Genomic DNA, 23661 nt, shown 5'->3' with positions numbered 1-23661 from the left:
GTACCTGACCACACACAAACACACACAAGCACACTCTACAGTCGTCAACAGAAATTTTGCCTTACTTGCTACATATACTTATCACCGAGCACAACACTACATAGCAGGTGTTTAATTAGATCAGGGTGCCTCTTTTTCCCTTTGAAGACTATGGGAACAACAGATGGCTGGTATTTGTTATAAGATGATTTACTTCCACGATATCTATAACAATGTGTGAGGACTTTATTTTCCCTTTTCCTCCTCTCTTTTATCTTCTGCACATGATTCTTTCCTCTGCTCTACAAATGTCTGAGTGCCTTTCCTTCCATTCCATTGAGCTTGTTCCCAAAATTGTTTGAACAAACTCATCACCTATCTCCATTCTAACAACAGATGCATCCCGAAGGTCAGGAAGAAAATGGGAATCAAATCCTTAGAGTTATCACATGATTTGACCATCGTTTTTGAAATCGAAAATTTTGACTAGTTCAATGGATTCAGATACTGAGAATGTTTGCTAAAAATTACCCATTTTCAGAGGAATTGCAAAGACATACGAATAACACTGAATCACAACACATCTAAGCCTACATAAACATACGAGATTGTCTTTAAATTTTGTAATCGCTACTGCAGACTTTGACTAGAAGTCATATGTTTCTGACCACCAAATTTTAACAAGCTTCTCTCCTTGACAGAATTTAGTCCCGCTCTCAGCAGAGTCAGAAATAATGGAATTGCTCATTAAAAATAATGAGATGCCACTGTAATGAATCCTGATCTATAGCTCCTCTCTCCGAAATATGTTTTTCAATGGAAAAAATAATTAGATCCTATGGAGGTCCTCACCGTGGGATATAAAAGGTAACCACAAAACCATACTTAATTATGTAAACTGAATACTTTAAGAACGGTGTTAGCAAAAAGTTTCCATTCCATACCAGGTACCAGGTTGACTAGAAAAAGAAGTTACATTTGATAATGAAATGGACCTGGAGGAGAAAGACGAAAAAGAAATAAGAGGACACTATCACTCCTTTGCTTCCACGAGCCATCATAACTCTTTTTCCTAAAGAATTTATCCTGATAGAAAAAGGAGCACTAGTCAGTGAAAGGTTAATCTCATTTCTCAACCCATCAGACATTTGCACTCTTCAAATGTCTAAACGCACTTTTCTTGCCTTAACTTCCTCTTTCATGCTGTGAAAATGGAACATAATTTTTTACTGAAGCTGTGTAGAAGTTTAGCAAGGAATCAAAAGTTATCATTAGGTGAGTCATTTACACTCAGGTGGCTCGTCTGCCATCTACCTGTCTGGGAACCCAAGAAGGAACAGAAACACCTAGAATCTCATATCAAGCACAGTTTACTTGCTTGTAGAGTGTAGCAGGTCTTTGTCTGAATGGCAGTGGGATAGTAAGAGCAGGAAAAAAAATGGGCCAGACAGGAATCATTTTTTTTTCATTAATTCCCAAATAATATCTGAAAGATAAAAACTAATGATTCAACAGTGAGACTGAACACCAATGAGAAGAGGTGCTCTGTTGACATTAATAACATCAACCAGACCATTGGAAATAGACCTGGAGGGCTGTGGATTCCTCTGGGGGATTCAGTACCTTTCTAGCTGCCTATTTTGTGAGAGGAAAAAGTAACAGTATTCACCACCCAGAGGGCCTGGGGTACAGGTATTCCCACAGAGAATGTTCTTTTAATCTCAAGCATTTTACTTAGTCCATAGAGGTCTGTTTTAACCTGAAGGCTTTGCCTGCAACCACACAAACACAGAACTCCCCATGACCCACCTGCAGAGAATTCCCTTAGCTTCAGGCCTCACTAATCTGTATTTGAATTCAAGGTCAGGCTAGAAATAAAGAAAAGCTCTGCCTTTTTGAAGGGTTGTTGACAACTCGTTGTCAGGCACAAGACCATTTGGAGGAAACAACAAATGCACAGAAACAAAGTTCAAACAAAACGACCTTTAGGGGAACCTGGGCACTTGTTTTCTTTTTCTCCTCCTTCCTCCCAGAGCCTGGGTTATTCAGTAGTGCACTAGTTTTCTAGGGCTGCCCTAACAAATTACCACAAACTGAAGGCCTAAAAAATCAGAAACTTAGTTTGTCATAATTCTGGAGAGCAGAAATCCAAAAATCAGGGTGTCTTACAGGGCCAGCCTCCTCCAGAGGATATAAGGGAGATTCTCTCCAAGTGCCTGGTAGCTCCAGGCACTCCTTAATTTTTGACTGCATCACTCCACTCTCTACCTCCATCTTCATCTGGGCTTCTCTTCTGTTTCTTCTCTTCTGTCTCTTATAAGGATACTTAATGTTGGATTGAGGACATATCCAGGTAATCTAGGATAATATCCTCTCAAGATCCTTAAATAAATTATATCTGTACAGATCCTATTTTTCCAAATAAGGTCATATTCACAGGTTCCAAGGTGTGGAAATATCTTTTTGGGTGGTCACCATCACTGGGATAGTAGACTTAGGCTGAGACTGAAGACTATATTAATTCCCCCCACCTCCACTCCGAACATGAACTCTAAAATCTATGAGAGACTGAATCCTGCTTAGAAACTCTAAAGAATTAAATTTCTTTCAAATGCTCCATTCTCCATTTGGAGGAATGGATCAGGGAAGAGCACACTTGTAGAAGATGTGCTTGGCTTTTATAAAGAATAAAATCTGACAGGCAGTTTAAATTGGACATCCACTATGACACACCTTCAGATAGGTGTTCTGCAAATAAAAGTCTACTTGACTAAGAAAGCTGAAACATGTACAGGGTTTGTGGTTAAATGATTAGGTGAATCTGATGCAACTGCTGCTTAGACACTCTCTGCCCACGATCTTGGTCCCTAAACACATTCTATAGAATGAATTTAATGCCAACTCCTGGGAATAAAGCAAAATCCTGTTATTTTGTAATGGAAATTACCTTCTCAATTAAGGCAACTAAGAAGATGGAGAAAGCCCACAGGCTTTAATAAAATTTCTCTGGGGCTCTATTAAGATGCACCCCTAGAAGCTGCATTTGCCTTTTTGCTCACATGCCTGCCTCTTCAATCAGGTAATCAAGTATGTAATCAGAAATTACATACTTAGTCTAGGCCATCTTGTCAAGATTGGATGCTTTCTCTAAAAATTCACTTAAAGACTTAAACTTATAGCTTTAAGTAATTTCCTGGGCAGAGGAATCTGCCAGCACTTCCCCTTTCCTTCCTACTTTTTTTTTTTTAAATAAATTTATTTATTTATTTATTTATTTTTGGCTGTGTTGGGTCTTCATTGCGGTGCACGAGCTTCTCATTGCAGTGGCTTCTCTCGTTGCAGAGCACGGGCTCTAGGCGCATGGGCTTCAGTAGTTGCAGCACGTGGGCTCAGTAGTTGTGGCTTGCGGGCTCTAGAGCGCAGGCTCAGCAGTTGTGGCGCACGGGCTTAGTTGTTCCATGGCATGTGGGATCTTCCCGGACCATGGCTCGAACCCGTGTCCCCTGCATTGGGAGATGGATTCTTAACCACTGTGCCACCAGGGAAGTCCCTCCTTCCTACTTTTGAATTCCTAAAGAATTGACTGTGGTTCCTCCAGCCTTGTTTAACTTTCCTCCCCTCATCTATCCAACCTGCCTTCCTCATCCCTTCCGTGCCTTGACCCAATTTCTTCATGGATGTCTTCATGAAACTCTTTGCTAAACAGAGTGTGGTTCATGGATTGTAACCACTTGGGAGCTTGTTAGACCAGCAGCACCTCAACACACCCCGGATTTCCCATCCTCATCTTAACAATTAAAGTGTGACACTCAGTCCCCAGCTCCCATTTGCTTACTAGGTTACGACATCTGCTTTAGCCAGGCCTCCCAGTGAGCATGCTCTCTCGTTCAAGACTCCACTTCTTCAACTGCTATTTGTGTAGACAAGTGGATTTCAACCTTAGCTGCACATGACGACTGCTTGAGTAGCGGTGGTTGTTTTTTTTCATCAGAAGAATCCCACCCTCAGAGATCTTAATTTAATTTGTCTGGGGTGGAGCCCAGGCACAGTCTTTTTCTTTTTCTTTTTTTTTCTTTTTGAACTTTCCCGGGAGATTCTAATGTGCAACCACATTTGAGAACACCGTCATAGAAGGGTGGTTTCAAAGTGTGGTTCTAGGGTTGGTAGCATCGGATCACCCAAACTTCTTAAAAATGCAGATTCTTTGGTTCCATCCCAGGCTTTCTAACCAGAAACTCTGGAGGAGGGCCCAGCAAGCTGTGTTTTAACAAGCCCTCCAAGTGATTTTGATCAAGGCTAGAGTCTGAGAAATAACTGCCATTGAGTATCCCTTGCCGCTCAATCAAAGTTCTATGGAAGGTACACAAGTGAATAAAGTCTGGTCCTTACCCTGGAGTAACAAAACGTGCTTGGAAGAAACACTTTGAACATACAGACACACCCAAACATGACCCATGTTTACAGATGCGTAGTTCTAGTCAGAATGTGATTAAGGTGAGTGAGTAGGGAAAAAAAATTACTTTTGAGTAGAAGAACTTCTATAGAAAGAGGAAACATATGCAGGTGATACAAGCATAAATAATAGGAGGGAGAGGGTGTTTAGGCAAGTAGAGTGGTTTATTAGGAGATAGACTAGGGCTTCGCTGCTGGCGCAGTGGTTAAGAATCCGCCTGCCAATGCAAGGGACACGGGTCCGAGCCCTGGTCCAGGAAGATCCCACATGCCGTGGAGCAACTAAGCTCGTGAGCCACAACTACTGAAGCCCACGCACCTAGAGCTCATGCTCCGCAACAAGAGAAGCCTGCGCACCACAACGAAGAGTAGCCCCCGCTCGCCGCAACTAGAGAAAGTCCACACACAACAATGAAGACCCAATGCAGCCAAAAATAAATAAAATAAATAAATACATTAAAAAAAAGAGAGAGACCAAAAAAATAAATGGGTGGTAGTCAAACTCTGTGGGATCTTGAATATCACTCTAAGCCATCCAGGTATTTCTAAAAATACCAGGAAAATATTTTGTGTATGAGTTGCAGCTAGCTAGATAAAGTGAAAGAGGAGGACAGAGAAATTTTCAGGTACTGAAGTGAGCATGTACAAAGGCCCCAAGACAGGAAAAGCCACGGAATCGTCAATAGAAACCAAAATAGAATCTGCGTGAAGCAGTCATTTAGGATGCAGCGTCTGAATGCTCATCTGTAAGGAGGATGTGAGGATGATAGTGCAGAGAACAGATTGATAGGACTTGGGAACTTGAAATCCCAATTTAATTCTACAAGACTCTCTGATTATACTTAATAGGATTCATCCACATTTCCTCCATTTTTCTAATTCCTTTCTTTTAATGTAAAATAATGGATGCTCTGAATAACTAAAAAATTGAAAGTATGGAAATTTTACGATACAACACAACTTTAAAGGTTGCCAGAGTAATTGCAGTAGTGAAAAACAAACTTAATTGTGGGTGTGTGGCATTCCTCATTTGCAACTATAGCTTCAATTTTGGAGGACTACCATTTAATATCACATGCTGGGTTGATTCCCACTGCCATAAAAGCCATAAGGAAATAAAATGTAGTGGCCATTTGATGTTCTTTTTGACGCTTCATAGCCATTTCTACCCTTTGAATGAACAGAACCCTAATTTCTCCCTACCCTACAGTCTTGACACCACACCTCTTCTACCAAAATTCTCTTCCTGGATATCAGAATATGTGGTCTGAGATGACACTTCAAGATTAGAGCGTGGAACTCAGGTCTGGCCAATCAAAATGCCATATTTCCCATATTGATCTGGGACTGCCTGGCTCTTCACGGCACAATACACTACATTGTGGAACTTGATGAGTTTATTCTAAAAGTTTTCTAAAAAAGAAAATGTAAAACATAGCCAAGAACACTTTTTAAAGTAGTACAATGAGGCAGAACTTGTCCTGCTAACTCTCATAACACTAATGATAGTTAAATTTAAATTACTAATCTTCAGTAATTTAAATAGTGTGATATTAGTTAAGAAATAGTCAAATAGACCAATGGAATAGCATAGAGAATCCAGAAACAGAATGAGAGAGACAGAATTTATATTTGTAAGGATATCACTTCAAAATCAGTAAGGAAAGATGCTCAACATCACGCTTATCATCTCTCTCTCTCTCTCTCTCTCACACACACACACACACACACACACACACACACACACGCAATGGAATACTACTCAGCCATAAAAAAAGAACAAAATTTTGTCATTTGCAGCAACATGGATGGACTTGGAGGGTATTATGCTAAGTGAAACAAGTCAGACAAAGACAAATATAGTATCGTATCACTTATATGTGGAATCTAAAAAATGCAACAAACTAGTAAATATAACAAAAAATAAGCAGGCTCAAGATATAGAGAACAAACTAGTGGTTACCAGTGGGGGGTGTCAGTATAGGGGTGGGGGAGTGAGAGGCACAAACTATTGGGTGTAAGAGAGGCTACAAAGATGTATTGTACGACACAGGAAATACAGCCAATATTTTATAATAACTGTAAAAGGAGGTGTAACCTTTTAAAAATGTATAAAAATCAGTAAAGAAAATAAAACTACTTAAAAATAGGAGATTTCATAAATAATGGTAGAAAAATTGGCTACCTATTTGGAAAAAATAAAATAAAAGTTAGAATCCTACTATGTCCCAGTCCAAAACTGAATTCTAGATAAAGTGCAAAATGGAAAATCCTGTAAAATAGTTCCTTTCAAACTGTTGCTACATATTACATAACATAGTGATCTTTTTTTTAAATGCCAGGATCTATCACATCACCAATTAAGTGAAAAATCTGTGAGGATAGAACCCAAACATCAGTATTTTTAAAGTTTTTCTGGTTATTAATTTATAGTAAAGTTTGAGAACCATTGCTAGTTAATAGAGAAGAATGTCCCTGAGCTTCCGAGCAGTCAAAGCAAAGAATAGTTTAATAATGAGTGACAAAGTTTTCATTTAAAAAAAGGCCAAATGTTCAGGAGATTTACCAGTTTTCCTGGTGTTGAAAAATAGGGAGAAATGTCACCATTTAAAAGCTTCATAAAGTAATAGTGCATCAATAAGACTGTTAAGTTAATAGTGGCTTTAAACCACTAATGTCTTTGCTTGTTGTGCTTTTGCGCTCTTAAAACTAGTCAGAAGGATCCTAATTGCCTGGCCATGGAGAAGTCAGGGAAAGGATTGCAGAGAACTCAGCACATTTATCCTCTGTAAATAGCCAGAGTAGTTATCTGTTTGGATGGACAATGGCTTCACCATCATTAACAATAGCTCACTTCATGTTATGTACATGTACTGCTCTATTCGCCAATTCTCCATGTCACTTAGCACTGGGTAGCCTCACACCAGAGCCCTAACATAGAAGTTTTGCGCTTCAAGTATCTAGACCACATCTCCTTCCTAGTCCTAAGGATCATGCATCCTTTCACCATGAGCTTAGACATAACTTCTGAATCTTTCTATCAATAGCTCCAGGCTGTCACTACCAAACAGTTAAAGAACTGACATATAAGTTGAAATATGCCTAGAGGAATTTTCTGTTTCATTGTGAACACAGAGAGGGAGCCACACTTAGAGGGGTAACCCAGTGGGAAAAGATACCAGAAATATGGGCTGAACCTCTGAAACAGGGGAAGGATGCTGAGATCAAGACTGTGTATCAGTTATTAATAATCTATACCTGCAAGCCTCCAGAAAGAAGAAACCAAGTGCCACTAACTGTGGAGAGTCCGAGACATACAAATCTGAGATTTACGAGTTAGTTTGCTAGTTTCATAGATGCTCAAAGAAGATATGAAATTCTTGGATCAGAGACAAAGGACTCTACTACTGACAGCACAGGAAGCAGCGTGAGCTTCACGCTCTTACCAGTTGCCTTTGTCCCTCAGTCCCATGAGGATGGCGAGTGGGGGGTCATGCAGAGCTGGGCTGGGGGATGCTACACCTACAGTAGGTTTGTGCTACAGCTGAGGAGCCCTGAGATTAGAAAACAGTCTATGATGGGGAATGCAAGCAGACCTGTCCAACTTTTCCTCTGAGGAAGGCATTATCGTTATTATATTGTCCTCTGCCCTGAAGGGAGAGAATACCTCTGTCTTCCAAGAATGTATGCTATATAAACATTCTTACAAAGAGTCAAAAGACGTACAGAAATACCATGGCAAATTACCCCCAGCTCAAGGAAAAAGGGGATAGCAAAAAGGACCTAAGAAAACAGCAGGAATAAGACTAGGAGACAAAAAAATTAATCACAGTAAATATATTAGCAACATATATTATAATCCCAGCTTTCCAAGACAAATGACTAAGAAATTGGGTCCCCAGTTAGAGCAATACTGTGTGAATCTAGGATTTAATGGGAATTTCCTCTGCCCTGTTAATCTACCAGACTCATGGGTCTCTGAGGGTAAAAGCAAAGTTAAGGCATTACTGAGGATGCCACATTTTTATCTGCTGCACAGAAATTCAGTGGATTTGCTTTCCAAACATACTTCTATTTTCCTGTTCATTATAAATTTCACTATAGGTGTATAACCCACTAAGAACACAGCCAAAGGATATCATTGCTATCTGATGCCTTCCAACTCCAATTAAATTAGTCACTTTAAGAATACTGAAGCTGTTGGGGAAATGCCTTGACACTAAATGACTCTGGCATTTTCAACAGTCATGGTTAGTTCAGCTTTGCACAGAGAACAGCTGGAGAGGTAAATGTACAAAGATGTGTTGATTGCAAGTCAAGGAACCTGAAGGAAAACTAAATTAAGCACATTCAATTTCTGCTCACCCTGAGGGACTGTCAGCGGGAAAGGGGCCCCCTGAGACGGAGAAAGTGACAGCAAGGGGAATGTACAGAGATGGACACCCCGAGCCATCCCATAAGCTCCCCATGAGCTTTCCTCTTATTCACAGCCACCCTTGCTGATCTGGAAATATGTTCAGCTTGCTTTCCTCCAGATGCTATTAAATATATTGTGAGGCAATGACCACCGCTAATTGAAAGATGATGTCATGCCAACACAAGTGCACTGCGCTTGGAATCCAGTATGTGAATCGCAACTAGCTGGCTGTGAGGCCTTAGGTAAGGCCCTCTTGTACTTTGAATCTCAGTTTTTTATTTGATAAAATGAGGAGACAGTCAGTAGGTCTCTGGTGTTTGAAATATCTTTCTGGGAAGCGGCACAATTCCAAGGACAAGCTTTAAGGATAACTTGATGGAGGGTAGGGGAATGGGTTGAACAGAAAGACCAAGAATCTAGGCCTCACCTTTCCCTTCAACCTGCTGGGAAGGCATCATTTTATGTATTTAATATATCTATTTTTATTATTTTTTTAATATCTAATTTTAGGTAAGGGTTCTCTGTCAAAATGAATATAATAAACACTGGAATAAAAATCTCTATAGTTCCTCCAACCACTAACATTTTATTATGTTTTCAAATTTTTCTTCCAGTGGAAAACCAACAATAACCACACATACACACACACACACACAACTGGGGGCCATAAGTCTTCAGGGAGTCAGAGTTCAATTTCATATAATAAAGGAAAACTCCCTTGGGGTCCTAAATAGCCTCATTCAGAGATTCAGACACAGACTCCTGAAGCATGCTGGGAAATAACATACACAAGGCTTAACTGGAAATGAAGAGTTTTTAGTGTCATCTCCTCGTGTTCATTTACCTCTTTTGGAAGGGAACTGAGGGACAGTGAATATGCAGATAGAGCCATGTCTAGGGCGGAACCCTTCAGATTAATTTGTTCTTGGGGAGCTCTTCTGAATTACAAATGCAGGGAGGTGGTTAGCCAGGACAGAGGAGAGAAAGCAGCAACAAAAATGCCCCAAGACTCAAACCTGTACCATTTGCCTTTAGGCACCTCATCACTAAGGTAAAGCAGGTGAAATGTCTCTCCTCATTTTTATACTCCTGCCATTTTGACCTGTTTTCTGTTCTAGATTCTCATTTTAGTTAAATGTTTTCTCCATTCAATTGATCTCATCCATATGCAAAAGGAAGGGAGGATGTGAAACACACCTGGTGTGACTGGAGGGTCCAGCGCCACTAAGGGCCACCTGGACACGCCACTGCCCACCCATGGCTCTGAATGGGTGCAAAACCAGAGTTTTTCATCTTCCTTTAATTCCTTCTTCAACTTTTCTGAGAAGGCTTGGCTTTGGAATTAAGAAGATACTTTGATAATGAGAACCTACTGTATAGCACAGGGAACTCTATTCAATGCTCTGTGGTGACCTAAATGGGAAGAAAATCCAAAAAAGTGGGGATATACGTATACGTATAGCTGATTCCTTTTGCTGTACAGTAGAAACTAACACAACATTGTAGAGCAACTATATACTCCAATAAAAATTAATTTTTTTAAAAAAGGAAGATACTTTGATTTGTTTCACAGATGCCATAAAAACTGGGGATAGGGCTCTGGAAAGGAAAGAATTTCTGTATTAAGAGTTCTGTCCCGGTGAACTTTAGTCTAGTGTGAAGACCAGTGTGTAAACAGGAAGGGGTGCCCAGGCTCTGCCAGGAACACCTGCAGGGCAGAGCCTTCAGTTCCTAATGCCATAGACCGGTGAGGAACTCAGACACAAAATCTTATAACAGTGTACCCAAGATGTCAAAGACAACCTCAAAATCAACCTGGAAACATCCTAATTGGCTTCTACAGAGAGAAAAAGAAGAGCTAGAATTATGCTGTTCATCCTGTAAGGGAGGTGTGATGTGCTTTCAGTTCTCATGCTATAACCAGTGTGAGAACCAATGATGAAGGAAAAACCCAAGAAATATAATAGATTTCCATGAAAAAGTCCTCAAAAATCCGTATCTTGTCACCTCAAATCTCTTCAGCTGTCTTGGTCTGTGGATTAGGCCAATTTGTTGTTCTTAGGGCCTAACTCGGGACGTTTAATTTAGCTGTGAAAATAATAGATGGATATCAAATACTAGTATACCATAGAGGGACCGATAAATAGGCTTGGAATTTTTAAGATGGTTTTTAACCAAGAGTACACTGGAATAGTTCACTTCGAAGGAGAATGTACGCTGGCACATTCAAAACCAGTTTAGTCCACCTGTTACATGGACTGAATGTCCTGAACTCCTTCACATCACTTACCACACTTACGATATTTGCTAAATGTCCTAATTTGGCAAGGTAGGGTCTATCATTTTTACTACTTTACCCAAAGAGTTTTTTCAGCATATGTTAGGGCCTTAATTTGCATTTGTAATGACTGGGTTTCACAAAGAGAAAATAGAAGGTGGGAGGGGAGCTTTGTATCTTTGCATGCCTACACTTAGAGATATCAGGAAAAGAGCAACTAAAACAGTTGCGCTGTTTTCCAGCTACTCAATCAGGAAGATCTGAAATGATAAAACCAGTAGTGTGTCCACGACCTTCAGAGCCACCATTGTCTCCGCACATTAGGCAGGCCATCTAATTTAAATTGCTTATCAAATAATTGTTGCCAATAAATACTGACTGAATAAATGAAGAAGAGAGACAATTTTTCGAGCGCCAGCATTCTTACAGTCAAGTCTACAGGCCTTTCCAGAAGGCTGAAAGCGTGAACCTGGCTTCACATTAACATCACCTGCACAGCGTTTAGGAAATACTGATTTCAGTGCCCTGTACCCAGAGACTTTGATATGTTCTAGGAAAAACTGATTCACTGACTTAGACCTATGGGCAACAAATTAGTCACCAGCTCTACTTCAAGGGACTTGAGATCCCAAGTTATGAGGTATAACAATTAGGAGAAGAGGAGTTCTTTTACAGGGAAACAGGATATTTGGAAAGACACATACAACTGTTGGCAAATCACCAGTTATATATATATATATATATATATATATATACACACTGGGAAAAATTCTGTGTATAATGTAAGTTGATACAGAATATACTAAATGAGTTTAGAAGAAGTGGCTTTGGTTAGTAAGATATAAGCAAGATGGTGAAAAGAAGGGCAAAGAGTATGGATCTTTCAAAAGAGAGGAAAAAAAGAAAACCAGAACCCAGAGTCAACTGAACCAAGAACAGAGGGTCTGCTTACTACTCAGCAGCATAAGACACCACTCACTACTGGTTGCCCTGACTACAGTGACCGCCCCCTCCTCCAAATAATAATGTTATCTGACAAAAGTCACAGGCAAATGAAAGAAACAATAGTCGGAGAAGGAATGATGTATTGTCTGGTGAACGTCACCTACAGGAAGGCTTGTGATGGAGCTTTGGAAGGCTTAAGCAGAAAATAAAGTAGAACTGCACATGGGCTAAACCTTGGGTCATAAATTAAAAATCTTATCAGCATCCTGAATGCTTGAGAGAGTCTTAGGAAAAGTAGCAGCCTGCCCTGTCTTACACTGTCAGAGATAGTACCAGGGTGAATAAACTAAGTGTGTATCTACATCGCCCCATTTGTTCTGTCAGGTGACATTGTTTATAGGAGAGAGGATAACAGATTTTGGCAATCGGGGACTGTGTCCGCTTGCCTTCCGCAGCACCCTCTTGCTCCTGGCTACCATCAAGGAGTTTGAAAGCTCCTCCAGGAAGGTGACTAGGAAGCGAGGACTGTTAGAATAGCAGCATGATTGGTACCCCATGGTAGCACACTGAAGAAAGAGCGGGTCTCTCCTTCCATGAGTTTTACGTGTCCTAGAAGCAGCTCGATGTTTTGAAATAAGAATTTATTATAGTTAGACTAGAAGTATTGGGGTTCATACTACAGCTTCTGTCTTCACAGACTCATTGCTTTTGCAGGAAAAAGTATAAAGTCCCATGTGAGGCTACCAGTGACCAGCGGGCCTACTGACAGCGCTGGAAGTGAGATAGAAATAAAGAGCAATATGAAAACATGATTAGCCCGTTGTGATTATTTCCACAGGTGATCCAAGCAAAATACCTGCTTGGACTCAGGAGATCTGGGTTCTGTTTCCAGCTTCACACACACAAATGCTGGTATCTACAACAAAGCAGTGATGGTTTCAATCTGTGTTAAGCACCTGTTGGATTAGGAAACACACTGGAAGTGAGGGAATGTTTTTTCCTAGGCTAGGTGGAATTCCTGAAGGTAAGGTTTTCACTTCTTCACTGTGCTCCCCTGGTGATTTTTTCCTGCTGCTCTCATGACAGCCGTTTATTTGACTGTGCTTTCCATAGCTGCTGACATGCCTACAGCCCGAGGGCACATGCAGTATCTTATTCACCTGTCTGCACCATGCCTGCTGGGAACAGTGTTGGTACGTGGTAGCTGCTTAATGATGTAAAAAGGACATGTTTGAAAATATAATCCTACTTAGTTCTCAGCTTAATTTGGTTTTGTTTAATTCAACTCATGGGAAGCACTGCAGTCTCGATAAGAACACTTGGGCTTTGAAGTCAACCCATCTGGATTTGAATTTCAGTTCCTTCAAAATCTCTAGTCGAGGCATTAAGACAGTCGCTTAACTTCTTTGATCTTGAGTTTCCTCTCTTATGAAATGGTGTGGTACTACCTACACTAGCTGACTCTCACAACTGCTTAATGGTAAAAAAGAGGTCTTGCAGGTTAAGGAACTCAATAAACTAAAGACATCTCTGAGAGCGTTTTTTAAGCCTCATTTTATAGATATGATTATTTGTTATACACTCAAATATTGCCCTCATTGGATAAGATAACTGGACTCTTCAACTACAAAAATATTTCTGTTCTGGCTGCAGGCCTATGTCTGAGGTTATCAGCAATCAAAGGATTAAAATTAGCCCAAATCAAAAGAGTAACTACATTTAGTGATCATTAATAGAACTAAAAAAAAAAATGCATTAAGGTTTTTTTAAGTGAAAAAAAAGGATCTGCTTAGTCACCCTAAAACTAAGCAAACATGTCTACATTATTTTCCCTACCGGGTGAGTGATAAGGTCAGTTTTGTACTTTTGAGACACTACAAATTAATTATGACCTAGAAGTGGTACCAAAAAAGACAAAATATAATTTTATACATTTTAATCTTTATTTTTTTTATCCATTCCTTTTTTAAATCATTTGCTTCATCAAACATTTACATGGTTAATTTCACTGAATTATTCTGTCTTGAATTGTGGTCTTTTATTGGGACTTTATAAAGTTCCTCATTAGAGAACACTAATCAGTTTAAAATAGACTTTTGTTGTGGTCAGAAAGCCTTATCAAACAGCTAAAGCATTGACTTCAGGTTAAAAAAGCAAGACCTTGAGATCATTTTACAATTTAGGATAACATTTTTTAAAACACTTTTAAGTGGCACCCACTTCGGCAGCTTCTACCAGATCATTTTATCTGCTATTAACCTAAGTATGTATCCTTTGGAGGTGGCCTCTTTACTCAGGGCCATTCATGACTTCTCTCCTGGGAAATCCCATAAGAGAAAGCTCTTCATTGCCTCACACAGCTGGGAAGGACACTGCTGGTCATGAACACGAAAAGCAGTGCCAAGAACAAAGTGACCTATCAGGGAACAAAAGAAAGGTCTGAGTTGAAAAGTGATTGAGAAATGAAGGGAATGTAGTAGCTGGAAAACAGCATGATTTGTAAAGAAGAATGAAAACAAAATTTGGATTTAGAGAGACTTACTAGGAATTAAATCTTGGGAAAATGACTTACCTTCTCTGAGCCACCATTTTGTTATTATTAAATAGGGATAATAGCAATTATCTTCTAGGATTGTTGTGAGGATTAAATGAGCTGACATGGGAAAAGTAGTGGGTGCTTATGACATGTTTAATCTCTTCTGGCTTTCTCTTCCTCAAGACGGACAGAAAGTTAAAGTCAGAGAATGAAAGAAACCCTGATAGAGGCGTGGAAAGTGCCAAACAGATCGTGCCAGCTGAGGATCCTGTAATGCTTGGCTCTTCTGGGGTATTATTAGGATGAAGGGGCACCTCCTTCTCCATCATTCCAAGACCAAGTTGACTTGATACTTTGTCTTCTGCCTCCCCCTTCCCTGTGGCATACCAGGAAGGAAGTTAAGGTGATGAAAAGAGCCATGGAGACAAGGGATTCAAAAAGATAAGCTCTTTTCCTTATTCTCTATGTGGTTGACTGGTGGAAACATCTTCAAGGCTGGGGCTACCATATATGTCCATGATGTAGCAGAGAAAGAGGTCACCCTGAAGGTGAAGGGATAGGGAGGATAGAGATAAAAGGGACCTGGGAATGACAGTCACAATCATATGGCCACTAGGGCTGTAGATGAGGCTAGGCTGCTGAATTAAGACATGGTGAGATGTGTCCTCTTTAGTTCTATTCAAATACACTATGAGATACTTCTGCATGCACTAGAGCTGATGTAAGTTATTTCTGAATCATAGGAAGTAGTTAATTAGAGGTTAAAAAATCAGATCAGCTTGGCATCAAATAAAATGGGGAAGGAAGATAAGCTCTTAGAATAAGGGAAGACATGATTCCGAGGTTACACCAGTGAGTACCAAGTAAGGTGTGATCTCTGACCAGCTTCAGACTCTACTCAGCTTTCCAAGGCCAACCGTTGCACGCTTCAGGAAGTAAGCCTGTCAACCGCCTGAACCACTGTCAGACATTTTTCCAGTCCTCCTCATGTCCTTAGAGAATCTTGAATGAGCGAATCATTTGTCTATTACTTTTCTAAAATCCACATAGGGTCACAATGTGCTACTGACACAGCAATAGCAGCAGAATCCACATCTCATTCTATACAATACAATACTACACGGTATTGTCCCATTTCCCTCTGTCATTCTCATTCTTTCCGTAATTCATTTAGAAACGGTGGAGAACAGGACTGTCCAAGAAAGTTCGGAAGACTAAATCACAGTACCTTCAGCAATGGTTTTATTCCAGATGTTAACTGATTTCAGGAGAAATCCATTTGGAATCTCATTTTTCCTCAAGGAGAAATATTTCGAATTTAAATTTATTTTGCAAGTAAGAAAACAAGGATAGAGCAATAACTTGCAAAAAGAAAAAAAAAAATCCAATATCTTTAGAAAAGCCCAAGACAGAATAAAGGCCTCAGACCTGAAATATTCTTTGCTAATTAACCAATTACTTATTTGTTTTATGAAATAAAATCTTAAATGCAGTTTCTATAGGCTGTTAAGCACCAATCTTTCCTTTGGCAGCCTGTTCTACATTATGCTTAACCAACTCCTGTACTGATGGGAAGATAGCAGTGAGATCACCTGAGAAGATCAGGTGATCTCCTCAATGCCTTTAATGTTATAAGAAGTTTGCCCTAAATAAACATTTTCTTTCAGGCTTCCCTGGTGGCACAGTGGTTAAGAATCCGCCTGCCAATGCAAGGGACACGGGTTCGAGCCCTAGTCCGGGAAGATCTCACATGCCGCGGAGCAACTAAGCCCGTGTGCCACAACTACTGAGCCTGAGCTCTAGAGCCCATAAGCCACAACTACTGAGCCCATGTGCCACAGCTACTGAAGCCTGCATGCCTAGAGCCCGTGCTCCTCAACAAGAGAAGCCACCACAATGAGAAGCCCGCGTACCGCAACTAGAGAAAGCCCGTGCGCAGCAACAAGACCCAACACAGCAAAAAATTAATTAATTTGAAAACATTTTTTTCTTTCACCCAGTACTCGTTACCTATGTGACAAAAAGCATGAAAATCATGATTATCAATATTATGCATTTGATTGCTTTTTATTTCAAGGCTAAATATTTTAAATAAAAAACTTCTTGCTTGTTTAAGGATCTTGACATACAAAAGTATTAAAATTTCACTCCTTGGCAAACATCTTTTCCAAACTAGTCGAAGAAAAACAACATTCTTTATTTTTTTAATTTTTTTTTCTTCATAAAGCATTTATTCATTAATATTTATTGAGTACCTCATCCTAGTGGGATTAAACACCTTTTATAAAAACAACATTCTTTAAACAATGAATAATAAAAACCAAGGACTTAAGCAAAGTACAATATGTACATTAATCTGCTAATGGTTCTTCCCACATATTTATCTCCAGTCATTATTTCCAAGTATATGGCAAAATCTGCCGCTGCATGACTTGAGCTTCCTAAATTTTTTTATTCACCCCTCAGTTCCTCATACTCCAAATTTTTTTTTTTAACATCTTTATTGGAGTATAATTGCTTTACAATGGTGTGTTAGTTTCTGCTTTATAACAAAGTGAATCAGTTTTACATATACATATGTTCCCATATCTCTTCCTTCTTGCGTCTCCCTCCCTCCCACCCTCCCTACGCCACCCCTCTAGGTGGTCACAAAGCACAGAGCTGATCTCCCTGTGCTATGTGGTTGCTTCCCACTAGCTATCTATTTTACGTTTGGTAGTGTATATATGTCCATGCCACTCTCTCACTTTGTCACATCTTACCCTTCCCCCTCCCCATATCCTCAAGTCCATTCTCTAGTAGGTCTGTGTCTTTATTCCCATCTTGCCACTAGGTTCTTCATGACCTTCTTTTTTTTTTTTTCCTTAGATTCCATATATATGTGTTAGCATACTGTATTTGTTTTTCTCTTTCTGACTTACTTCACTCTGTATGACAGACTCTAGCTCCATCCACCTCACTACAAATAACTCTATTTCATTTCTTTTTATGGCTGAGTAATATTCCACTGTATATATGTGCCACATCTTCTTTATCCATTCATCTGATGATGGACACTTCGGTTGCTTCCATGTCCTGGCTATTATAAATAGAGCTGCAATGAACATTTTGGTACATGACTCTTTTTGAATCATGCTCCAAATTTTTGAAGTGAAGTTCTCTTTTTGGACGGTTGTTCACCCAAATCTTATATCAAAAGCCAACAAAGGAGGTACGTTGTGTGTATTTAGGGCTAAGAAAGTTTTTGGTCTTCTTCTAAAGCTCATATTAATCCCACAATTCTCAAGGAATGCGGAAAGTAATCTGTTTTTCTAATTTATTTCTAGGTAATATACAGTTTAACAGTATTTTGAAAATGAGAATGGAAGGCTGACTAAGGTATAGGTTTTAATGGATGAAGAATACTTTGTTTCTGCCATGAATGAATGAGTCCTTAGGAAGACAGCAGGACCATTTCATACATTTTCACACCAACCTCCAACTGTACTGTTCTGGCCTGTGTACCTGGAAATAATTTGTCAATAGCAATGTCCTTTTCTCAAGACAGCTCTTCGAAATAGAGTTGATGGGCCTATACATTTATGACACCTGTGTTAAGTTTTAAAGTATTGCATTGGCCAAAAAGTTCGTTTGGGTTTTTGGTAGGATAGGTCGAAAGACCCGAGCGAACTTTTTGGCCAGCCCAATATACAGCCCAGGGTCCACCACTTCCAGAGAGCTGAGACTAATATACTCAGTCACTCAATTCGGCTTCATCTGAATATCTACTCACAAGAGCATTCACTTGTTCTAACTTTTTAAGAAATATTGCAATCTACTGCAGTTTACCCACAACCCCCCAAATAATCTGGCAAAAATATTTTATTTGGATGTTCTCTGTTGTATTTATTCATTTATTTGGTGGCAATTGATGTGTGGAGGTTACAGTGGAGAGCAGGAAAAGGGCCTGACACTGACATTCCTAGATGCCCAGAGAGCTCACTGTGGGGAGTGCATCACAGAAGTGGGCCCACCTTTCTTTGTAAATGTTATCTCTGCCCTGATTCAAGGGCATCTGGGCACACTATGGTGTTCTTAAAGCATGGTCCACGGACCCCTGATGATTTCTGAGACACTTTCTGGTGGTTCTCAAGCTCAAAACTGGTTCTACAATAATTCTAAAACATTATTTAGCCTTTTCATTGTGTTGCAATTTGTACTAATGATGTAAAAGCAATCGTGGGTAAAACTGCTGGTGCCTTAGCATGAGTCAAGATATGGCACCAAACTGTACTGGTGGTAATCACTGTATTGTCAAAGCCACTCACTTGCAGGGGAAAAAAACTCTGCTAATTGTATTTAGGAATATCCTTGTTGAGCTGTAAAAATTATTAATTTTATTTACAACCTTTGATTACACACCTTTTTATTGTCTTCTGTGAAGTTTGTAGAAAATAATTCTACTGCATACTGAAGCATATGTGGTTATTTCAAGGAAAAGAACTTGTGCAATTTTTTGAGTTGCAAGACTAACTGGCTCCTTTTTTTCCATTTAACATGATTCTCCCTTAAAAGAATTATCAAAAAACATAATTGTTCAGACTCGGGTACTTAGCAAAACTAGTGAATCTGTCACTTCAAAGAAAACAACTGACAGCTTTTAAGTAAAGATTCAAATTCTGGAAAATATGTATTTGCCACCCAGACATTGACAGCTTCCCAGTACTTACAGACTTTCCTTATGAGAACAGTATGATATTAACAAATGTAATTGTCTTACATTTTATAATGAAATCTGTCAACATATGGAAGATCCACATAACTCAGTAAACCAGTATTTTTCAAAAGACCAAATGCATGATGTTACAAAATCATGCCTGAATAAAGATCATGTTCAGAGTATGAAAAGTTCCTTGAAATGATTGCAGCTACTATACTCCAACTGTTTGTTTTTTTTTTTTTAGAGCACCACTTGTAGAGTTTAGGTATTACATCAAAAAAAAAAAATCCACAAATTATCTGAAAAGGTTACTAAAATCCTCCTCACTTTCCAAGTACATATCTAAGTGAGGCCATATTGTCTTCATATATTTCAACCAAGACAACCTATCACAACACGTTTAATGCAAAAAAAGATTATAGAAACTGGATGTCTTCTATGAAGCCAGACTTTGAAGAGGTTTGCAAAAATGTAAAATAATGCCTCTTTTTTTCAGAATTTTTTGGAGAAATATGTTTTATTAATATATAATGGTTTACTGTTATTTTAAATGAATTAATGAACAAGGTTTTTTTCAATTTCAATTCTTCATATGATAAATGCAATAGATATAAACCCACATCAGTGAAAGCTATTTGAAGTCCTGGATAATTTTTAAGAGTATAAAAGACTCTTTAGACCAAAAAGTTTGAAATTTGCTGCCTTAGTATAAGTTGATGTGCTCAATCAATCAATACCATTATGAAGTTCAGCAATATAACAAATTCTCTAAGGCAGGGAGCAAGGCATTTACTAATGTCATAAAAAAAAACTATTGAATGACATTTGTCTTCAGAAAAGCAGTCACTAACAGTTTTCCTCATACAGCTTAATGTAATTATGCTAGTAAACCTAGTAAGCTCAGTGTGTCTCATTCTGTAAAACAATTATTTCCATCAAGATATAGCAGTCATGATTTTTGTTCATGTAACATTTCTGATAACAATATCCAATTAACACATCCATTTTATGTCCACTGCATTAATTTTATGTTAAAAGAAATCCAATAGTGCTCAATTACATTTGCCTCCAAATTAAATTAGCATTACATGAATTTAATGGGTATCTTAATTAGATCATGTTATTAAAAGGATTTTATACAAATTAAATTCCACCTCTGCATGGTTCAAACTTCTTTGTGTTAAACACAGGATGAAAATTCTTTAAAACATAAGGAGCATAAGAGTATCTCACATTGCAAACAGAGAAGGAAAACAATGAGGAAATTAACAGAAACTGTAAGCAAGACTCACTTCAGCCAGAAATGACTTACTGTTTCTATATTCCTTCTAGTGGTAGTAGAACTTTTCTTTCCACTAAACTATTAAAATCTTTATATTGAAAAAGGAAGCAATGGCAGCACAATTCTCTGAGATTCTTTAAACTTTTTGAAATCAATTACCAATCCCAGGCTTGTTTCCTTTTATTTTTCCCAAATAATCCAACTTCACTAATTCTTAGGAAATTTTAATTTTATTAAATAGAACTGGCATGTAATCAGAGCACAATATACTTCATTAACTCAACAGCAAAATTGTCCAGTGCTCTTCTGTATGACATATTATTGCGGTTTCACTACTAATAACAATGGGTAACATTCAGTGAGTAGTTACTATGTGCCTAGCAATCTGCTAATTATTTTGCATAAATTATCTCTAAACTTTGTTTCATTTCTTAAAAGTGGACATTATTGTCCCTAATTCATAACTGGGAAAAATGAAGCTCAGAGAAGCTAAGGAACTTGCCCAAAGTCACACAGATAGTGAGAGAACCCGTTGATTTCAAAGGCTGTTTTTTCCATAACGTTACTTCACTAGAGCCTTTAAGAAGTAGCTGAGTGCTCTATCTCTTCAGGCAGAATGCCTTGGTTTGATTCATGGCTCCATCATTCTGTGGCCAGTGTATTTGGGCACACAAATCCTCTGCCACAGTGACAAATTCATGATGTGTTAATAGGGATGGACAAATAAGAAACTAAAGAAAATGGCCCCCTAAGGGCATAGGCAGTGGGGTGAGAACAGATTAGGGTGAGCTTTCTCTGAACATATTTTTTATATTGTTTTAACATTTGAACCAGGTGAAGGTTCAGTAATTTAAAAAATAAAATCATATAAAAAATAGCAGATGCTAAAATTCAACACAGGTAAAAACAAATTTAGTTGATAATGAAACCATGTAGATTAAAGAATTGCTTCAAATAACTGTCGAACACAGTACTACTTCTGTATTTTCTTAGTGGGGTATCTTCTTAAGTCTATCTGCAAAGTATATCTGCCCAGTAGAAGGTGTATCTAAACTTCACTCAGTAAATTTAATAATAATACACATGCATACACACACACAATTAGGATAAAGTAAATTATAAGCCATTAATATAAATTAAAATACACAAAAAACTTGAGCCAAGGTTTTCAGCATAAAAAAAGAAACAAAATATAAAATAAGTTTAAAAAAAATCAAATCTATACAGTTAAATTCGTAGTGGAAGTATCAGGGCAAAGTACTTAGTTTCCTTTTCAATATATCTTTTGTCTCTGTCCACTAAAAGGGGCCGGAAACAATGACATCTGAATAGCAACAAACACACTTAGCGCCTAGATTTTGCTTTCTAATTACCATCTCCCATAGAAAAGAACCAGAGCTATTCACAGAAATGGCTGATTCCAGATCTGAGGTTTGGGAAGTACTAGGGCATCCTGGCACAAGGAAGTGATCAAGTATCAATTGGAGTCATGTCAGAAATGGATAAATGAGCCAGCTTGAAAGAACATCCATTGTCAAATTTGGAACAAATGTAACAGCAAAAAGAATTATAACAGTAATTAATTGTAACCCATTAATATAAATTAAAATCCCTAAGTCTGTAATGATGCTCAAACAAAAGAAAGAACAATTTAAAAAGCTTTTCTTAATAGAAAAAAATAGCTATTAAATGTAGAAGGAAAAATATATTTGTAAAATTACCATTTTGCAAATCCATAATATTGTCATTGATTACAAAACATATCACTAATGAACGATAAAACCGTAAGTTGAGAAGTGGTCGGGGCACAGAGGATTCACAGATTTCTTACAAAGGGGAAAGTGGAACATCACAATGAAACAGTCACTGTATTAGCCAAGTGATTAAATTCAGAATCTCTAACAGTAGAACAATCTGATATGACATAATAAGATATACACAGTGCCACCTGTGAACTCTTCTGAGAGAGAGACAGAGAGAGGCAGAGAGAGAAATGAGAAACTCAGTTCAGTTTACCTCCTGTGCAGAGAAAAATCCAGTTCTTTCCTCCTCTTTCCTTTATGAGCATCTCCTTTACTACTCACACAAAACACTTCACCTCCAACACTTCTGATCACCAAATATTGGAGTTTTTTCCCAGACCAACAAGCAATTAACTGGCACTAGCCGGGTGTCCTACCATTTAACTCAATTCTAATACTGTCTACCTGGAGATCCCACAGGTTAAGGGCTCAGTCCCACCAGACTGCTCCCACCCAACCTCAAATGCCAACTGCAAGCACTATGTCCCCAGAGTACTCACAACTTCAGTCCTATTTGGCTACAAAGTTTCACATGATCTCCTCCTCTGGTCCGATTAAGTTTCTAGAGTAGCTCACAGAACTCAGGGAAACACTTAACTTACATTTACCAGTTTATTAAAGCATATGGAAAGAATACAAATAAACAATCAGATGAGGAGATACATAGGGCCAGGTCTGGGAGGGTCCCAAGTGCAGGAACTTCTGTTTCCATCGAGTTGGGGTGTGTCACTCTCAACATGGATGTCTTCACCCACCTGAAAGCTCTCTGAAACCCTACTGCTGGGATTACATGGAGCTTCCTGGGGTACGCACGATCAATCATTAATTCCATTTCCAGCCCCTCCCCCCCTCTGGGAAATGCGGGGTGAGACTGAAAACTCCAAACTTCTCATCATAGTTTGGTCTTTCTGGTGACAAGCTCCCATCCCAGAGCCCACCCAGAGTCATCTCATTGGAACAAGAGATGCTCCTAGAGCTCTTTTTAGGAAATTAAAGGGTTTTAGGAGCTCTGTGCCAGAAAATTTTATATATACACCATGTCTTCTTTATCCATCTGATCTGTATGCTTCACAAGATTTGACAAAGAAAATGTTTATTATGAATTGTGACGGTGTATTCGCAACATTCTCAGTTCAGACTGGACTGATTTCTTAAGTCCAGAACTGCAGTGGAGCTCCAGAGGAGGTGTGACACCTTCACTACCTTGATCAAAAGAGAAAACATGGAACTTGAAGAAAATGAGAAGGCAAAAAAAAAAAAAAAAAACAAGA

General features: G+C 38.7%; 1 long non-coding RNA gene across 1 annotated transcript in view; it reads left to right on the top strand.

Moving 5' to 3' along the window:
- Nucleotides 1–17743: 17743 nt before the first annotated feature.
- LOC309631496 overlaps nt 17744–23661 on the top strand; it is a 549237-nt gene continuing 543319 nt past the window's right edge. The window contains exon 1 of the long non-coding RNA XR_014246313.1: nt 17744–19478. This is a non-coding gene — a long non-coding RNA (uncharacterized lncRNA). The remainder of the gene's footprint in view (nt 19479–23661) is intronic.

The sequence above is a fragment of the Balaenoptera borealis genome, assembly GCF_965194805.1.
Source record: "Balaenoptera borealis genome assembly, chromosome: 6".
Classification (NCBI taxonomy): Eukaryota; Metazoa; Chordata; class Mammalia; order Artiodactyla; family Balaenopteridae; genus Balaenoptera; species Balaenoptera borealis.
Note: the sequence above shows the minus strand (reverse complement) of the source record. Positions and strands in the feature narration are given on the sequence as shown.